The sequence below is a fragment of the Bos mutus genome, chromosome 19 (genome assembly GCF_027580195.1).
Source record: "Bos mutus isolate GX-2022 chromosome 19, NWIPB_WYAK_1.1, whole genome shotgun sequence".
Classification (NCBI taxonomy): Eukaryota; Metazoa; Chordata; class Mammalia; order Artiodactyla; family Bovidae; genus Bos; species Bos mutus.
This window is the reverse complement of record NC_091635.1, coordinates 10288557-10306111: the sequence shown is the minus strand read 5'-3', so window position 1 is coordinate 10306111 and position 17555 is coordinate 10288557. Positions and strand designations below refer to the sequence as shown.

The window sequence follows — 17555 nt, the reverse complement described above, 5'->3', positions numbered from 1 at the left end:
TTGCAGCAACACCCGCCCCTCCACACACTTCTATGTTGAGGAAAATGGTGAGAATCAAGCAGATTCTCCCTCAGACCCCCCAGGCCCAAGCGCCACTGGCCTTGGAGGACCCTTCTCAGGCTTTCCCCTGTGGGATGAGTCTCACGTCATCAGGAACACCTTGAACAAGCCCAGTGAACTTGGATGTGGACCTCTGCACAGCACCCCGGACCTGGAGGAAGCGGGTCCTTGGCCTAGCCATCGCTCCGACCTCAGTTAGGAGACCCCCTCTTTCCTTAGTCTCCCTTCTTCCAAACTGCATTACCTCTACATTTTCCTGCTGCTATAATAGATTTTATACAGTCGGTCGGTGCACTTTAGCGAGTGATAGATCACTTTCATTGCTTCGCTTCATGATTAATTTCCCATAATAGTCCTCTCTAACACCAAGGCGAAAAGAGGAAGGAGAGAAAAAAACCTACATGATCCACTTTGTGCTTGGAGTATAAATGAATTAGATTTAATTTCTGTTTAATTGTTTCCATAGCTCAACCTCTGCTGACTTCACAGGATAATTTATTTTGCAGTCTCAGGGAACAGGAGGAGGGGATAGGGGACAGAGGCTGTAGCCAAGAGGTCTGCCTGTGGACACTGTTTAATTACACCTGATTGTCTTATCTCCTCGTAATTATTGGAGGCTTGTCGGGCTTCTCCGGCGGCCTCCCATCCACACTGAGGATCGATTCCTGGTCAGACCTCGGGCCAGCTGCCTTCAAGAAGGCCAGCCATCTGCAGGGAGTATGGCGTGGAGTCGAGAACAGCAGAGGGGATTCCTGAAGTTGCTGGTGGGGAGGCAGGATGCAGGGTAATGTGTCTTTGGAAGTGGAAATTTTCTGATGTTACTGTTGATGTTACAAAAATGATGACTAACCCCCGTGCATCAACACAACAGTTTTCCCCCAAATCCTCTCTCTCTAGAGCTGGTGAGAGGCCATGGTGGGCAGGGGGGGTTTCCACTGTTCCTCTTCCAAAGTCATTTGTTAGAGCCGTGTTGACTACAGGCCCTGTCTGCCCAGTAACTGAAGCGCTTAGTGAGTGGTTGGTCAGCAGAAGGGAGGCCCCTCTTGCACTCCACTCTTCCCCTACAGAGGATGCTGAGTTTTTTCTTTGAGATTTATTGTGGTAAAACACACATGACATAAAATGTACAATTGGAGCCGTCTTTAAGTGTTCACCTCAGTGGCATCAAGGACATTCACACTCTTGTGCAACCGTCACCACCATCTATTTCTAGAACTTTTTCATCATCCCCAAGAGAAACTTTGCCCATTAATCAGTAGCTCCCTGACTTCCCCAGTCCCTTGTTCAGTCAATAAATTGTGTCCAACTCTTTGTGACTCACGGACTGTAGCATACCAGGCTTCCCTGTCCATCACCAACTCCTGGAGCTTCCTCAGACTCATGTCCATTGAGTCGGTGATGCCATCCAACCATCTCATCCTCTGTTGTCCCCTTCTCCTGCCTTCAATCTTTCACAGCGTCAGGGTCTTTTCTAATGAGTCAGTTCTTTGCATCAGGTGGCCAAAGTATTGGAGCCCCAGCCCCTGGTAAACCTCTATTCTACTTTCTGTCTCTGTGTATTTGCCTATCCTAGGGATGTCATATTGGAGAAGGAAATGGCACCCCACTCCAGTGTTCTTGCCTGGAGAATCCCATGGACGGAGAAGCCTGGTAGGCTGCAGTCCATGGGGTTGCACAGAGTCGGACACGACTGAAGCAACTTGGCAGCAGGGATGTCATATTAGTGGAATCATGCACTATTTACCCTATATGTCTGGCTTATTTCTCTTAAGGTGATGTTTCTAAGCTTCATCCGTGTTGTAACCTGTGTCAGTGCTTCACTCCCTTCTTAAGGCTAAATAATGTTCTGTTATGTGGATGGACCACACTTTTTCCTTTCATGGGCAATGAACAATGTTCTAGTGGGCTTTGGGAACAGTCCAGAGGCCACAGCCCCACCCAAGTTACTTGAGCACTCTCCTCCTGCCTGCCATATCATCTCTGGCAGTCAGAGAAGAAGGTCCAGGGGCCCCCTCTGTAGATGCCTTCCAACCTGGGGCTCCAGCAGAGCCTGGAACTAGCAGTCCCTCTGGTCTGGTCATGAATATTCATGAAGCAGCTCTTCCTGGGCCATCTCCATTTAATCCTCTCAGTTCAGTTCAGTCGCTCAGTCGTGTCTGACTCTTTGCGACCCCATGGACTGCAGCACGCCAGGCTTCCCTGTCCATCACCAACTCCCGGAGCTTACTCAAACTCATGTCCATTGAGTCGGTGATGCCATCTAACCATCTCATCCTCTGTCGTCCCCTTCTCCTCTCCTCCTCCTGCCTTCAATCTTTTCCAGCATCAGGGTCTTTTGGTACCTCCATTTATAGATGGGGAGATCAAGGTCAAGGGACATCAGGGGATCTGGTCAAAGTCCCTCTGGAAGGGTCAGCACTATGTCCTAAGACCACATCTTTTGGATCCCAAAGCCTGTCGTGTTTCTGTTATCCTGCACTGCCTGGTGGCTCTGTCCCATTCCGCCCTTACCAGATGGAATCAAGACGCCCACTGTGCCTGCAAACTTCTGTGTGTAGCCGTGAAAACTGCTCTGCAGTGCTCCATCTTCACTGCCTCCTTGAAAATCCCACTCGGGGCATGATGCTGATGGAGGTCCAGGTTGTGGGGGTTAGCAGGGAGCAAGTCACAGGTCCAGTGGTTCCCAGTGTGACATTATGGTGCATCCAGCCTTGGTCAGGGGTTCACAGGAGTCCTGGGAGCAGTGGAGGGGCCTGGCAAAGGATCAGTCACCCCCAAAACAGGTTGCTGCCTTCTGTGTTTCAACATTTCTCCTCCTTGGTGGAATTACAAGCTGTGGGGGCAGAAAACTCTCATTTGTACCCAGTGCCTGGCACACAGGAGAACCTTACAAGTGCTGCAGAGAGGACCCTGTTGGAAAGGGTGAGTCCTCAGGTGGCATTGCCTTAAAACAGGAGGGAAGATGGCTCTGTGCTCGGATCTGCCTACTTAGGCTCCACGCTTGTAGGAACTTGGAGCAGAGGCTGGGGCCAGCAGAGGGAAAGGCAGGTTTACACTGTGCTGAGATACCTTCCTGCAGTTCAGAGTGATGATGGCCCGTCCCTCAGGAATGATTCTATGAAATGCCCACCGCAGGCTGCCTATCCCCCACGTGTGGACACATGCCCACTCCTCACGTTTGACCAGCACTCTCTTCTGCCTCATTCTCACTGCCCACTGCTAAGGAGACCCCTCCAGGATCAGTCTCCTGACCTTGCACTTGGGGAGCAGAATAGATGCACACAGGGAAGGGTGAGGGGGCCTCAAGGGAAGGTAGGGGGCTGAGGGAGGGGAGGGGAGGCCAGAGGAGAGGCAGTGTGGCTTGCCCCTTCTTACTTTGCATCTTAAACACTGTGGGGCTGGGAGTGTTTTCAGCAATGGGAATAGTTCATTTTTCTTCATTTGTTGTGTTGAGCGTTTGTTGTGTCCGGGGATGCTGACTGATACGGCAGCAGCTAACCCTCCTGGCCAGCCAGACCCTGCTCTAGTTCTCTCTCTGTTGTCCTGGGGAAAGTTCTTGGCCGTGGGCACATGGAAGTGTGGACTCAGGCTGGTTCAGTGGAGCAGACCTTGGTTTAAGTCCTGGAGGTGAGCACCTCCATAGAAGCTGGGTTTCCAGAAGGAAAAGCGTACACTGTGGCTCTAACTGCTTCAGAGCACCTGGAGGATGTATGTGGTGGTGCAAAGATGACCTCCTGGTCGGTGAAGTGGGCTGGGTCTGGACCACATGGGTTTCTGTGGAGGCTCAGTGGGGTAACTAGCACACAGCAGTGTAAGCAGGGCCCTGCGTGTACAAACGGTCGTCTGGGCGAGCACCAAGTGTGCGGTGTGTGCTGGTCCCGAATCTCCCAGGTGCAAGATTCAGATGCCCGCCTCTGCTGCTCGTGTCGTCGGGGTGGAGGGGGGAGCTGGAGAGAGTCTGGCCCCTGGGTGCCTGGATGTGGGGACTCAGTGGGGAGAGGGCCCTTACTTGTTGGCTGCATCCCAGTGGCTCCCCTGCCAGTTGAGGTTGGTATTGGAGGACACGTGCCCTCAGCCCATCTGGGTGCCCTTCAGGCAGGTCTAGTGATTCTGGTGGGGTGGAGGGCCCTTTAGTAACGTAAAAACCCTAGAGAAGGTTTGGAACGTTCTGCTGAGGTCACAAGTGAACCTGTGGACCAATCACGGTTTCACTGTTTTGATTAGCTCAGAGGAAACAGTGACTTACCAACAGTAGGGGTGACCTGATTACTGCATGAAGAGGGCCCATGGGGTAGACCCGCCGGAGGTCTGCTAGGGTGTGTGCCTGGATGCTCCCACAGGGGGAGCCACTCTGGGAACTTGTGACCTGCTGGCATGTGAGCTGTCCTACCACGAGGCAGGGCACCCCTCGTTCCCATGGGCAGTAGAGGGACTGAAGGCCAGGAGAGCCCAAGGCCACACAGCTAACCTGTGGCTGTGCTAGGCCGTGACCCCAAGCAGCTGGCGCCGTCTCACCACGAGGACTGGGGCCTACCACGGGGGCCACATTCGTGGTGATGTGTGCCTGGCATCTGCCACTTGATGGATAAATCCCCAGCTGACTTCACAGTTCATCTCACATTGCCTCTCTCTTTCTCCCTTCCTGCCCCCATCCCTCAAGACAGACCCAGGACAGCCCTGGGCTCTCAGCAAGCCTCACCCTCCGAGCCCTCGGGTATTTATCAGGTTTCTGTGACCATCTTCCCTGCGAGACCAAGAGCCTCTTGGGCAGGACTTAGTCCCTAAATGCCTGTGCCCAGCACCACACATGGGAACAGGGGTGGTCTAACCCTGGAAGAATAGGTAACGTCAGCCCGCTGTGCACACACACACATACATACACACACACGTGTGTGCTGATTCACCTGGATGTGCTGATGCCCATGCACCTGTAAACACCTAGTTTGCTGGAGTGTCTTCCCCGCTCTTTCCCTCTTCATCCTCAGGAGGTACCCCCACTCTGGGCTCCTCCACTCCCTCAGCCAGCTAAGCAGGTGTTATGCTTGGCCTGGGCATCTTTGCTGGGATGGCCACCGTCCTGGCGGCAGCCTCCACCTCTTAGCAGAGCCCTGCATGTTCCATGGGGAACAGCAGGTGAGGGGTGGTCCCAGATTCCACACGGTTTGGTGAAGGGGCTGAGTCTCCCGGTGTTCACGGACCCTGTGGACTTGGCCTTCTAGCTCAGTGGGAAGCTGCAGCCAGGAGGGCCCGGAGGCCTGGGGCAGGCAGAACAAGGCCTGCCCCCTCCCCTGGAGCTCTGGTGTTTTCCTCAAGGCCAGCCTGCCCTCCCTTTCCCTGCACCTGGCCAGCACGGTGACCGCCAAGAGCAAAAAGCCCGGCGATGGGTGCCAGGGAAACGTCCCCATTCTCATCCCCTCCATTAATCACCAGCTTTCAGGGCACTGGGGCCCCTGTTTAAGACACACCGGTGATTCCGAGGTGAGCGCCGGCGCTCCCAACCTCTGCTGTTAATCTGCTCCCTCGGAGACAGGCTACCTCGGCCTGTTAATCACTTGCTGTAATTACAGCCCCAACTTTTGCACGAGGAATGTTAATTGATGTGTTGGATGGAGGCGCTGTGCATGCACGGTGTCCTTCTCCTGTGACCCCCAAATGCCAAGGTCATAGGATCTGGTGGGGCTCACAGTGCATAGGAATGAGCAGCGTGTCATGGTGGAGGGTGGGGGCGGGGAGGGTGGCTGGCTGCCAGCAGCAGCCGGGCTCCTCGCCCTTCCCAGCGTACTGCCTGCTTGCCAGTCCAGGCAGTGGGTAGGGGGAGGGCCACTGTGGAGAGCGAGGGCTGGATCCTGGAGGGCCGGGGCTCCCCTCTCTGGCAGGGTTGGGAGTCAGCCTCCCAAGAAGCCTGCCGGCCCTCCTGGGGTATGGTCTTGGACGTCCTACCCATAGGGTGGGCTCAGCGACTTTTCCGAGGTACCTCGGAATTCTGCTGCTTCGTCCCCTGTGGGAAACTTGGCTCGGCTGACCAGCAGGACTGACTTCTGCCCGTTCCCTGAGCTGTGTGAGGCCGTTCACAGCACCCCTTGGGGCCTGGAGGTAATTTTATGGCCTCTGCTGCCATTTACTCTAGTCATGAAGTTTGTTTTTCTCCAATTATTAAAGGAATATATACTTGTTAGAAAATACTTGGCAATACCTCCTAACGTCAGGCTTTTGTGCCCAACAGTAGGATGGAAGGGACTCCACTGACTGCTTAGTGCCGGCTCCATCCTAACAGCTTGGAAACTGAGGTTCAGAAAACGATGGAGCGGCCAGCCCCGAGTCCTTGGGTCCATGGAAGCACAGGCTAGGACCCTGCTTCTGATCGGGACCTTACCCACACTGCCTGGAGCTCCCAGTTCCCGGGCCCTATCCTTGGATTCTGGCTTGAGTGTTCCCCGAGGGGCTGGAGTGATGAACAGAATGATGGAATGATGGCAGGCTTGGAGAGGAAGGTTGGGGAGGGCGTGGTTGCCTGGACTCCTGCTGATGGCGTGGCAGGGATGATCCCCTGCCAGGCCTCTTGGTGGTCCTGCTGCTGCTGCCAAGTCACTTCAGTCGTGTCCGACTCTGTGCGACCCCATAGACGGCAGTCCACCAGGCTCCCCGGCCCTGGGATTCTCCAGGCAAGAACACTGGAGTGGGTTGCCATTCCTTCTCCAATGCATGAAAGTGAAAGTGAAAGTGAAGTTGCTCAGTCGTGTCCGACCGTCAGCGACCCCATGGACTGCAGCCTTCCAGGCTCCTCCGTCCATGGGATTTTCCAGGCAAGAGTACTGGAGAGGGGTGGCATTGCCTTCTCTGCTTGGTGATCCTAGATGCCCACAATGCCCTTGGGAACCCCAGGGTAGTTGGGGCAAGGAGCCAGGGCTGCAATGAACCCAAACATCCTCATAATCTGAGCATGGCCTCGTGAGGTCTGTAGAGGGCATGGGGCCAGGCGGAGCAGGTGGTGGGAAGGACAGGAGGGCCCTTCTCTTGTCATCTGATCAGTCTTGTCTCCAAAGACTCTGTATGTCCTGCTAAGGGTCACCCACAGGGAGATACAAGGTGCTGAGTCCTGTCCCCCGGTCACCACCACACTGACACCAGGCTGTTCTCATGCCCTGTCCCTATGGGGCCCCTTGCCCACAGAGGGGGACCCCTCTGTGGCTTCATGGCTGTGGTCGATTGGGCATCAGTGCTGGCCATTCAGGCCTCACCTGAGAGTCAGCTGAAGTGCTAAGAGTCACAGTACCTCCCTCCCTGGATTCTGGATGGTGGGTTGGGGAGGGCCCAGGCATCAGTGGCTTCCGGAACACTCCAGGTGCTTCCAAGGAGTAGGCAGGGCAGAGCACAGGGTCTGGATGGAGGTGTGATCCACAGGTGCTATTGAGTTTTGTGTCTGCGATGCCGAGGGAAAGTCAAAGACTTGGCCGTGCCTGGTGGGGAGGATGGGTTGGTAGAGAGGACAAGACTGGGAGGTCAGGGCAGGGGTGCCCGCTTCAACCCCAGTGGAGTCATTAAAACCCCAGTCAGCTTCAGCAGAGCCAGAGTAGGGAGGCCCTGAGCACTGCTGTGGGGTGACTGTGGGGAGGGTTGAGAGGGAGGAGGGAGCTGGGGAGAATGACAACCAGGGATCTGATGCCTGAGGGTCCGTGCAGGGCAGGGCGGCTTGCCCATCCCGAGAGACCTGCAGTGAAGAGGCAGCAGGGAGGCCTGGGTCCAGTGCCGGACGCCCCCCAACCCGACAGGGGGCCCCGAGCCGGGAAAGGGTGTGATCAGCCGGCGCCACTGACTTGGTACTGATGTCCCCTGTCCACCCCAGCTGGGTGATCACCCCACTTCGGGCCCCTTTTGCCACCCCCATTCACTCTCATTATGGACCCCAAGGGTCAGGCTGTGGAGACTCTTTCCAGCAAAAATGAATAAATAATAGATAAAATCTACCACCAACCAAGAAGGCTCCCAGGCTGCTGAGAGAATATTGTCCTGGGTGTTAATGATGTCTGCGCTCAGGACCAGTCTCCTCTGTTCTCCCCTGTCTTGGATTCCACCGAAGGGTGCTCACTACTTCCTGGAGGTGGGGGGATGGGTATCTTCTTTAACTTCTCAGGCAGCTGCTTGACAGACCGAGCTGTCCCAGAGGCCAGTCCTCACCAGGCTCAGTCCTTCACAGCTGGCCTCCTGGGATGACGTGGCTCAAGACTTGTAGATCCTCTCTATCCTGGGGGCTCCACTGGGCAACACCTGGAATGGTCATCACTGGGGACGGGCCCTGTGCACACCCTTTCCTGGTCTACTTCTCTGTGACCTAATGTTTTTATCCTGCCAAGACTTGCCGGGCTGGCAGATGCCATCCCTGCCCCACCGCCACTTCCCAACCTGCGACACCCAGGACCTCGCCACCCTTGACACGGCCTTTCTCCCACCGTCGAGGATTCGGTCTTTGTTTACTGGGCTGAGGTGCTCTGTGGCCGGGGGCAGCATTGCCAGAACATGGGGGTCCCTGCTCGGGAAGTCTGACAGCACTTGGACCCAAGGATGGGCCAGGACGTGGAGGTCACCCAAGCCAGCTTCCTGCCCAGCAGGCCCCTGCTTCCCAGTGCCCCACGACAGATGGCAGCTCCTCCAGTGTTCCCATGACTCGTGATTTAGTGGTCACGGGAGCCAAGTGACAGCTGAGAGTCCTCATCCCTGTCCTCAGAAGGGTCCTGCAGTCCAGCTGGGCAGGAAACCGGCATCCTCGGGTCCTGCCTGCTGCTCCTGACCGTCTTCCTGCCGCTTCCTCCCTCCTGCTCCCCCTCTGCTCTGGCGGGAGGCAGCTTCCACATGGAGACCTTGGGGTCGCTCTTGGTCTGCAGGAACTCAGGGTCTCTATTTCCTTATTGCTCATTTGGGTTCCTCTTCTCCCCCCTCAAATGCCTGCTTTCTCTGTTTATCTTCATCCATAGCCTGTGAACTTCACCTAGTCAGCTGTAAGCATTCATGTGTTGGGTTTGGATGGGAGTGGGAGATGGGGGGGCCCCGGGGCCTGAGTCCACCCTCGGCCTCTTCCCAATGGTGTGGCCTTGGCCGGGAGGTACTCTCAGCCTTGGTTTTCTCCACTGTCAGCTGGGGGCAACGGCAGAAGCTTTTGGTCGTGTGGATTCAATGAAACCTTCAGGAAAGCATCCAACACCTCTTTTAAAGGATGGCAGTGAAACAGATCCGTTTCATTGTCAAAATGCTCATCATAAACCCTCCAGGCTGACCAAGCAATCCCACACTGCCCCATTTGGCCACCTCCTTGGGTTCATGTCATCCCAGATGCTTCCAGGCTGACCTGCCTCTTCTAACTGTGCCTCCCTGGCGTTCTGACAGTGCCTGTGTCTCTGTTTGGGGGATCCCAAGAGCAGACCCTGAGATAAGTGGTCAAAGGCATGCAGTGATGGAAAGAAAGAGGAGGGGGACAGGAAGAGAGGCAGCCCACCATCTTGAGGGCAGCTGGAGCCTATCTCAATGGGGCTCTGGGGACCAGTGAAAACATGCCCCCCAGGGCTCTCCCATCATGGGGAGGGGTGGGATATGTGTACACCCGTCTGTGCCATTCCTCCTTGAGGCTGCTCAGGGGGCATAATGCCTGGACCTCAGGACTTCAGGCCCTGGCAGATGGAGAGAGCCCCAGGCAGAGGCTGGAAGTTCTTTGTGGGGGTGGGGGGAATGTAGCTGTGTCCTCTTCACAAAGTCTGGGTCTCAGCCTGGGGGTGAGGGTGGAGATTCCCTTCCCTGGAGTCTCTTCTAGCTCAGACCTCAGAGTAATGGCTCATATTGCTCATATTGCTCATCTCGTGTTACCTCTCACTTGCCAATCCCCCTTTATCTCAGTTCCCTGTGATAGTTAATACTTCTTTATATGAAGCATCTCCAGTAATTTTGAGGCAAAATGAGTGTGTGGTTTTTCCTCCTGATTGGACTCTGATAAAGAACTGGTACTGAGGGTGGTCCTCGGAAGTGGAAGGGCTGGGCACTGAAGTGTCAAGGTGGCAGGACATGGCAGGGCCCGGGCAGTGTCTTCTGCAGACCCTCACCTGAGGTGGCGATGGTGACGATGCTGATGGCTGAGCATACAGAGCACTTTGGTGGTTCCCCACTCAGATGGCTTTGGGGTGGCCCTCCCCATGAAGTGGTGGACCTTTCTGCCCGCCTTGGCCTCAGAGACTGAGCTGTGGGGACGTTCAGCAGTAGCTGCCCCCTGGGAGCCCTTCACCTTGCTGGGCATCGGCCTTCACTAGCCTAAGTTGGCACCTCCCCAAGAATGGTTTCCTGTGGCCGGTGGCCAGCTTTGTCACCAGGGAATGAATCTATCTAATCTACTCAAATCTAATCTAATCCCCACATGCATATGCTATTGACATATGGTTTTGGTGTCATATGGTATCTGTGGTTGGCTGAAAGATATCCATGGGGCAATCCTGGAATCCGTGAATTTCACTTTGTGTGACACAACCTGACTGTGCAGGGGTGATTAAGGTAAGGACCCTGGGATGGAGAGATTATTCTCTATTATCCAGGTGGGCCCCAAATGCAATCCCAGTTGTCCTTAAAAGAGTGGGGGAAGGGGAGATTTGACACAAACAGAAGAGAATGCCTGTGACAACAGAGGCAGAGACTGGAGGGATGCGGCAACAAGCCAAGGAGCCCTTGGGGCCACCAAGAAGCCCGAGAAGGCAGGCCATGGATTCCTTCCTAGGGCCCCTGTGGGAGTGCAGCCCCGCCACACCCTGATTTCAGCCCCATCATGCTGCCTTCAGACTTCTGGCCTCCTCTGGGAGAGGCAAGACTTCGGTCATTTCTTGCCACCCAGTTTTCAGTCACTTCAGTTCAGTTCAGTCACTTAGGGCAGCCGAAACTTGCACGGTATCATAACAAAACGCACCGCAGGGGACGCTAGTGAGCTGCACTAAATGAGAGGGAATCTGTTTGTGTGGCTGTCCTCTGGGCAAGGGAGAAGCCTTGATTTTTAAACATGTGCTGTGACTGTTCTGGATGTTTCCCTCTGGTTTCTTCCTCTGCCATGTTCTGACTAGGGACATGTTCTGGTGCCATGAAAGCTTTAGTGACTGGGCACTTAGACACACAGGCAGACCCTGATGACACTGGTGACCTCACCCAAGCCCCAGTCCCAGGAGCTCTGTCGGGAGAGGGCATTCAAGAGCTCAAGATGGGGGATCCAGGCACCCCCATAGGTGTCTTGTCTGAAATCACTAAGGTGGGTGGACATGAAGGGTCAAGGTAAGCACAGGGCTTTGCTGGATTCTAGCTCTGGATGAAGGGTTTTGTGCCCCAACCTGACCCAGGAGCCGCTATCGATCCCACAGGACCAATGCTTTCCTTCAGAGAGCTTACATTCTGACAGCCAGCCATGGAGGAGTTTGTGGGAGCCAGGCAGAGGACAGTCCTTCCCACTGGGCAGCTCCCAGGACCGGGCAACACTGCTTCTTCTCATTGGATTTTCCTGGTGGATCCCTGCAAAGATATTTGTTTTAGAACTAGAAAATGTGGCAACTAGAAAATTTAAGCTTACTCAGGAGACTCACACAGTCTTTCTGTTGGACCAGACAGCTCCGGAAGTTGACAGAGACTCTCACTGCCCTCTGCCCACTTTTAAGTGAAGGGACCCTAGTTTGTTTGTTCCTTATCAGAAGGGACTTTCAAGAAATCGTTCCAGGAGAGGTTGGCAGAGGTGACAGTGGTGTCTCCTGTCCTGAAGGCCTGCCTGGATCCAGGTGGACAGGGAGTCAGGAGGCCTGGCCTCCCACCCTCCCCAGCCTGTGTTCCCCACTCAGGAGCATGGGCAGTCTAGGGAAGACAGGAACAGGCAGCCCAGGGAACAGAAGTGCATGTTTGCAGTTCAGAGACAGACAGTGAGCCCTTTGGGCAGCAGAGGCCCCACTGCCCAAACAGGTGTTGATCTTGAGGCTGGAAGTGTGAGACAGAATGTTCATAAAAGACTACTTTCCAAGCATCACTTTGCATTTCTGTAATAGGCATTAAATTTTTTTTGTGGTAAGATGTACAAAAATGTTACCTTTATAACCATTTCTTAGGGTCCAGGTCTGTGACATTAAAGACATTCACATTGTTGTGCAGTCATCACCATCATCATCTCCGGAACTTCTTCATCTTCCCCAAATAGACGCTCTCCCCATCCAATGCTAACTCCCCACAGCCCCACCTTCTGCCCCTGGCAACCACCATCCCACTCTCTGTCTCTATGGATTTGCCTGTTCTAGGTACCTTGTATAAGTGGAATCAGACAGTATTTGTCCTTCTGTGACTGGCTTATTCACTCAGCATATTGTCCTCAAGATTCAGCCATGTTGCAGCAGGTGCCAGAATAGTTTAATTTTTTTTTTAAAGGTTTACCTATTTTTAGCAGTGCTGGGTCTTCGTCTCTGCGTGCTTTCTCTGGTGGCAGTGAGTGGAGGCTACAGTGCATGGGCTTCTCATTGCAGTGGCTTCTCTTGTGGAGCACGGGCTCTAGGTGCACGGGCTTCAGTAGTTGTGGCCCATGGGCTTAGTAGTTACGGGTCCCCGGCTCTAGAGCTCTGACTCAGCAGTTGTGGTACATGGGCTTAGTTGCTTCTCAGCATGCAGGATCTTCCTGGACCAGGGATTGAACCCATGTCCTCTGGGTTGGCAGGTGGATTCTTAACCATTAGAGGACCAGGGAAAGTCCAGAAAAGAATTCGATTTTTAAAAGCCTTTTCATGTAATCAGTCTCACTCCATTCTAGCCATCCTGTACATGGGTTATATTAGCCCCATTTTCAGATGAAGGTACCAAGGCTCACCATAGAGGCTCACTGAGACATGCCTGGAGGTTACATGGCCAGTGAACAGGAGCAATGACATATTTTTTCTGACCCTCCCCTGGGCTCTGCCCACTTCTCATTGGCCAGGTGACACTGATGGGCCCACAGTTTTTCCAATCTATCCCACCCACCCTTTTAATAACATCTGTCACGTAAGTAGAACATCAAATCAATTCTGGAAGAAAACCTTATCACTCCCGGTGTCTCCTCTTGTTTCCCTCTCCCCTTCTCTTGAGATGAGGGAGTGTGGTTTCTAAGAATATCTCCAAGTGATGGGACAGGTCAGTTTATAAATACTGTGTAACCTGAGATGATGGGTCCAATTTGAAGCCTGTTGACAGTGAGGCTTTGAAGGATGGGCTCCAGGCGGGGGGTGTGCATGCTCACGGAATGCAAATCAATAATTTATGAGGAGAAGGGCATGTTATGCAAATTCAAGGTATTGGCATTGTGTCTGCAACAGATAAATGCTAGGATTCCATAGAGGGAGGGGCTGAACTAAAGCGAGTCCTCAGCCCCTGGGCTCTCACGGGTTCAAACTTGTGACTATGGATGGTGATGACCAGGAGAGGTCAGCATGGAAGGGGACTCGGAAGCAAGAGAAACCTGTCCCCTGGGGCTCTAGTTTCCAGAAGTCCTTGGATGTCCCCATTCCATGATAGCTGGGAGGTTTCCTGAGTGCTTCAGATACCTGGTTTCTGTGGCCAAAGAGTCTTCTGGTGTCAGAGAATTGAAGGTCTGGAAACCCCAGACCTTCCACCTGTAGGTGGAGGCATGGCTGGGTGGCCAGAGCCACCCACTTACCTGGCTAATCTGTCTTCCGAGAAACTGGCATGGGCAGAGGTATATTGCTTAACCAACCTCATTACTCTTGTGCATTTAGCGGCTCAGGGGAAGATAATACCTTTCAGGTTTGACCCAATTTTAGTTTTTGTTGTCATAACCATGGAAAATCGACCTTTGGCCCCTCAGCAGCGGGCCTGAATGGGAAGTGATTTACGGCAAGCACGCCAGGCAGAATCCCTAATACACTTGCAGGAGAGAGCCACACACCCTCCGTCGCAGCCCTAATCTCTGCTGAGCAGCAATTTCCACGACAAATTCTCATTCTTCCCTGCCACCTGAGCACCCAGCTCCCTGGAGATTCTGAAAATTGCATTACCTCAACTTCAAAGTAGACAGATAGATGGACAGACAGACAGACAGACAAATCTCTTTACTCAGTGTCTGCATTTCCAGGCCACGGACAAGCTTGCTGAACTCTCAATAGTCATTTCTCTGCCTATGCTGTGAACTGCAGTGTCACTTCCTATTTCCGATGAGGTAGCAGGCATTGTAGGCCAGGAATTGAGGCTTCATGTGATCTGTTTGCAGAAGTCTTTCCTTTTCTGACTTTGTAGAAGAGACACAATTAGAAGATATATAATATCTTTGATGGGCTTCCCAGGTGGCACTAGCGGTAAAGAACCCGCCTGCCAATGCAGGAGACATAAGAGATTTGGGTTTGATCTCTGGGTTGGGAAGATCCCCTGGAGGAGGGCATGGCAACCCACTCTAGTATCCTTGCCTGGGGAATACCCATGGACAGAGGAGCCTGGTGGGCGACAGTCCATAGGGTTGCAAAGAGTCAGACACAACTGAAGCAACTTGGCCCGCATGCAATGTCTTTGATACAGAGACAGGAGAATGGGGTAGAGAAATCGAAGGAGAGTAGGTGTATTGGTTAGCTACTGCTGTATAACAAACTACTTTCAAGGTCAGTTGCTTAAAACAAGAATCATTTCTCTTCATTGCTTTCAAGTCCCTGGGTCAGTTGCGGGGTCAACTGATCTTGGTTGGGCTCCCTTTGGGACTGCAGAGGGACTCAGTGGCTCTGCTGCAGGCTGGGTCAAGCTGGAGCAGCCCTGCTTCATGTATCTTTCATCCCCATCCTGGGACCAGGGGCCCGAACATGGTAATAGCAGAGGCACCAGAGAACAGCAGGAACAATCAAGGCTTCTTCTGGCCTAGCCTTGGAAATGGCTCACCATCTCTTCTTCCTCCTTCTGTTGGCCAAACAACTCCCAGGTTGAGCCCAGATTCACAGAGGGTGTAAAAAGAGAATCTACCTTTTTAGAAGAAGGGAATGGCAACCCATTTCAGTATTCTTGCCTGGAAAATTCCATGGACAGAGGAACCTGGTGGGCTACAGCCCATGGGATCGCAAAGAGCCGGACATGACTGAGTGACTAACACACACTAACACACAGCTTTTCAGCAGGAAAAACTGCAAAGTCACATGATTTATTTAGTGCTTACCATGTTGAAAAAGATCCTGTTGCTGGGAAAGATTGAGGGCAGGAACAGAAGCGGGCAACAGAGGATGAGATGGTTGGATGGCATCATCGACTGGATGAACATGAGTTTGAGCAAACTCCGAAAGATAGTGAAGGATAGGGAAGCCTGGTGTACTGCAGTCTATGGTTGAACAACTCCAGTTGCCAAGAGTTGAACACAACAGAGCAACTGAACACAACAACAAACAATGGACTAGTCACTAAATGAAGTGTTCTGTATACATGGTCTTATTTATTCTTTATAGTAGCCCCAAAAGAGAATTATTATCACCCAATTTATAGGTGAGCAAATTGAGGTTGGCAAAGGTTAGTGACAGGGGAGCCGGGATTTTGATCCAAGGTTATCTGACTCCCACAGTCAGACTCTTAGGCACTATGCCTTCTGGTCTTGTAGCTCTGCCCTCTAGTTCCTGGCCCTGTTCTCAGCCTTCTCTTCCCCTCACTGGGTTACTTTATAAATGGATGGATGAATGGATGAGTGGGTGGTCAGGTTGATGGACAGACAGATGGATGGATGGCAAACGGGCATACAGTTCAGTAGACAGATGAAATTGATATTTCCAGGGACCTTAGCCTCTTTTTTAGAAAAAATTTTATTGAAGTGTAGTTGATTTACAGTGTTATGTAAATGTCTACTATACAGCAAAGTGACTCAAGCATATATACATTCTTTTTCATTTGTAGTTTGTGATAGGATGTTGATTATAGTTTTCTGTGCTATATAGTAAGATCTTGTTGTTTATCCATCCTATACAATATCAACAGTTTGCATTTGCTAACCCCAAACTACCAATCCTTCCTTCCCCCACCCCACCTTCCACCTTGGCAACCGTAGGTCTGTGAGTCTGGTTCTGTTTGGAAAGTGAAAGCGAAGTCACTCAGTCGTGTCCGACTCTTTGCGACCCCATGGACTGTAGCCTACGAGGTTCCTCCATCCGTGGAATTTTCCAGGCAAGAATACTGAAGTGGGTTGCCATTTCCTTCTCCAGGGGATCTTTCCAACCCAGGGATCGAACCCGGGTCTCCCGCACTGCAAGCAGCCGCGTTTACCATCTGAGCCACCAGGGAAACTCTTCTGTTTTGTATATGCTCATTTGCATTGTATTTCAGATTCCTCATATAAGCGAAATTATATGGTATTTGTCTTTCTCTTTCTGATTTCACTTAGTGTGATAACGTCTGGGTCCATCCATGTTGCTACAAATGGCATTATTTTGTTGTTGTTTATGACTGAGTATATATATATATATTTGTACATATGGACCACATCTTCTTCATCCATTCATCTGTTGATGGACATTTAGCTTGTTTCCATGTCTTGTCTATTGTAAATAGTGCTGCTATGAATATAGAGGTGCATGTATCTTTTCAAAGTTTAGTTATGTTTCGGTATATGCCCAGGAGTGGGGTGGATGGATTGTATGGCAACTCTACTTTTAGTAAGTGAGTGAAGTTGCTTAGTCATGTCCAACTCTTTGCGACCCCATGGACTGTAGCCTACCAGGCTCCTCCATCCATGGGATTCTCCAGGCAAGAATACTGAAGTGGGTTGCCATTTCTTTCTCCAGAGGATCTTCTCGACCCAGGGATCAAACCCGGGTCTCCTGCATTGGAGGCAGAAGCTTTAACCTCTGAGCCACCAGGGAAGCAAAGAGGGATCCTCCTTCTCCACACCATCTCCAGAATTTATTACTTGCAGGGACCTTAGCCTCTTTCTGATGTGTAATCCTAGTTTCACCAAGCCAGGCTGCCTCTGGAGAGGCCTTCCTTTCCTCATGAGCTAACACTCATCTCTAGATAGTAAGAATGCTGCCTTGAAGGAGCTCTGAAGGAAAGGGAGGTCCTAGGAAAGCAGCTGTCATGGCCAGGATCACTCAGGGAGGGCAGTCTGAAGGCCACTGCAGAGTCCCGGTTGACTTGGTCTTGGGCAGAGAGGCCTCCTCCCTGTCAGACCTTGGTCTAAGGTTCATACCCAGAAGGTAGGGCAGGAGGTGGGCAGGATAGCCTCTGGCCAAGGAAGCAAATGGGGGGAGAAGAAGCAGGTTGTGGTGGCCCTTGCTTCTCCAGCCAGCGTCTCTCCTGTCCTCATCTGCTCCTAAGCACCAGTAGCTGTTCTGACTATGACCCTCCGAGCCCCTGAAGCTGAAGCACATTGGCTTCACCAGGGAAGCCTGGCTGAGACCAGGGCCTTGTGGCGGCCGGTGGGGAGCGATTGGGGGGAGCTCTGCTGTCCTGCAGCCACCTCTCTTGACTTGAGGAGGGGTTGGGTAGATACTGGGTGTTTGCCC

General features: G+C 52.7%; 1 protein-coding gene across 3 annotated transcripts in view; it reads left to right on the top strand.

The window, feature by feature from the left end:
* Nucleotides 1-17555, top strand: part of RBFOX3 (RNA binding fox-1 homolog 3) — a 439266-nt gene that overhangs the window by 81887 nt on the left and 339824 nt on the right. For 2 of the 3 annotated variants that reach the window (XM_070389212.1, XM_070389213.1), the window contains exon 1: nucleotides 5879-6153. The exons of the other annotated variant lie outside the window; for it this stretch is intronic. The gene's annotated coding sequence lies outside the window, so the exon portion shown is untranslated. Of the gene's footprint in view, nucleotides 1-5878; nucleotides 6154-17555 lie in introns of those variants that run through there. 3 annotated transcript variants of the gene reach the window in all.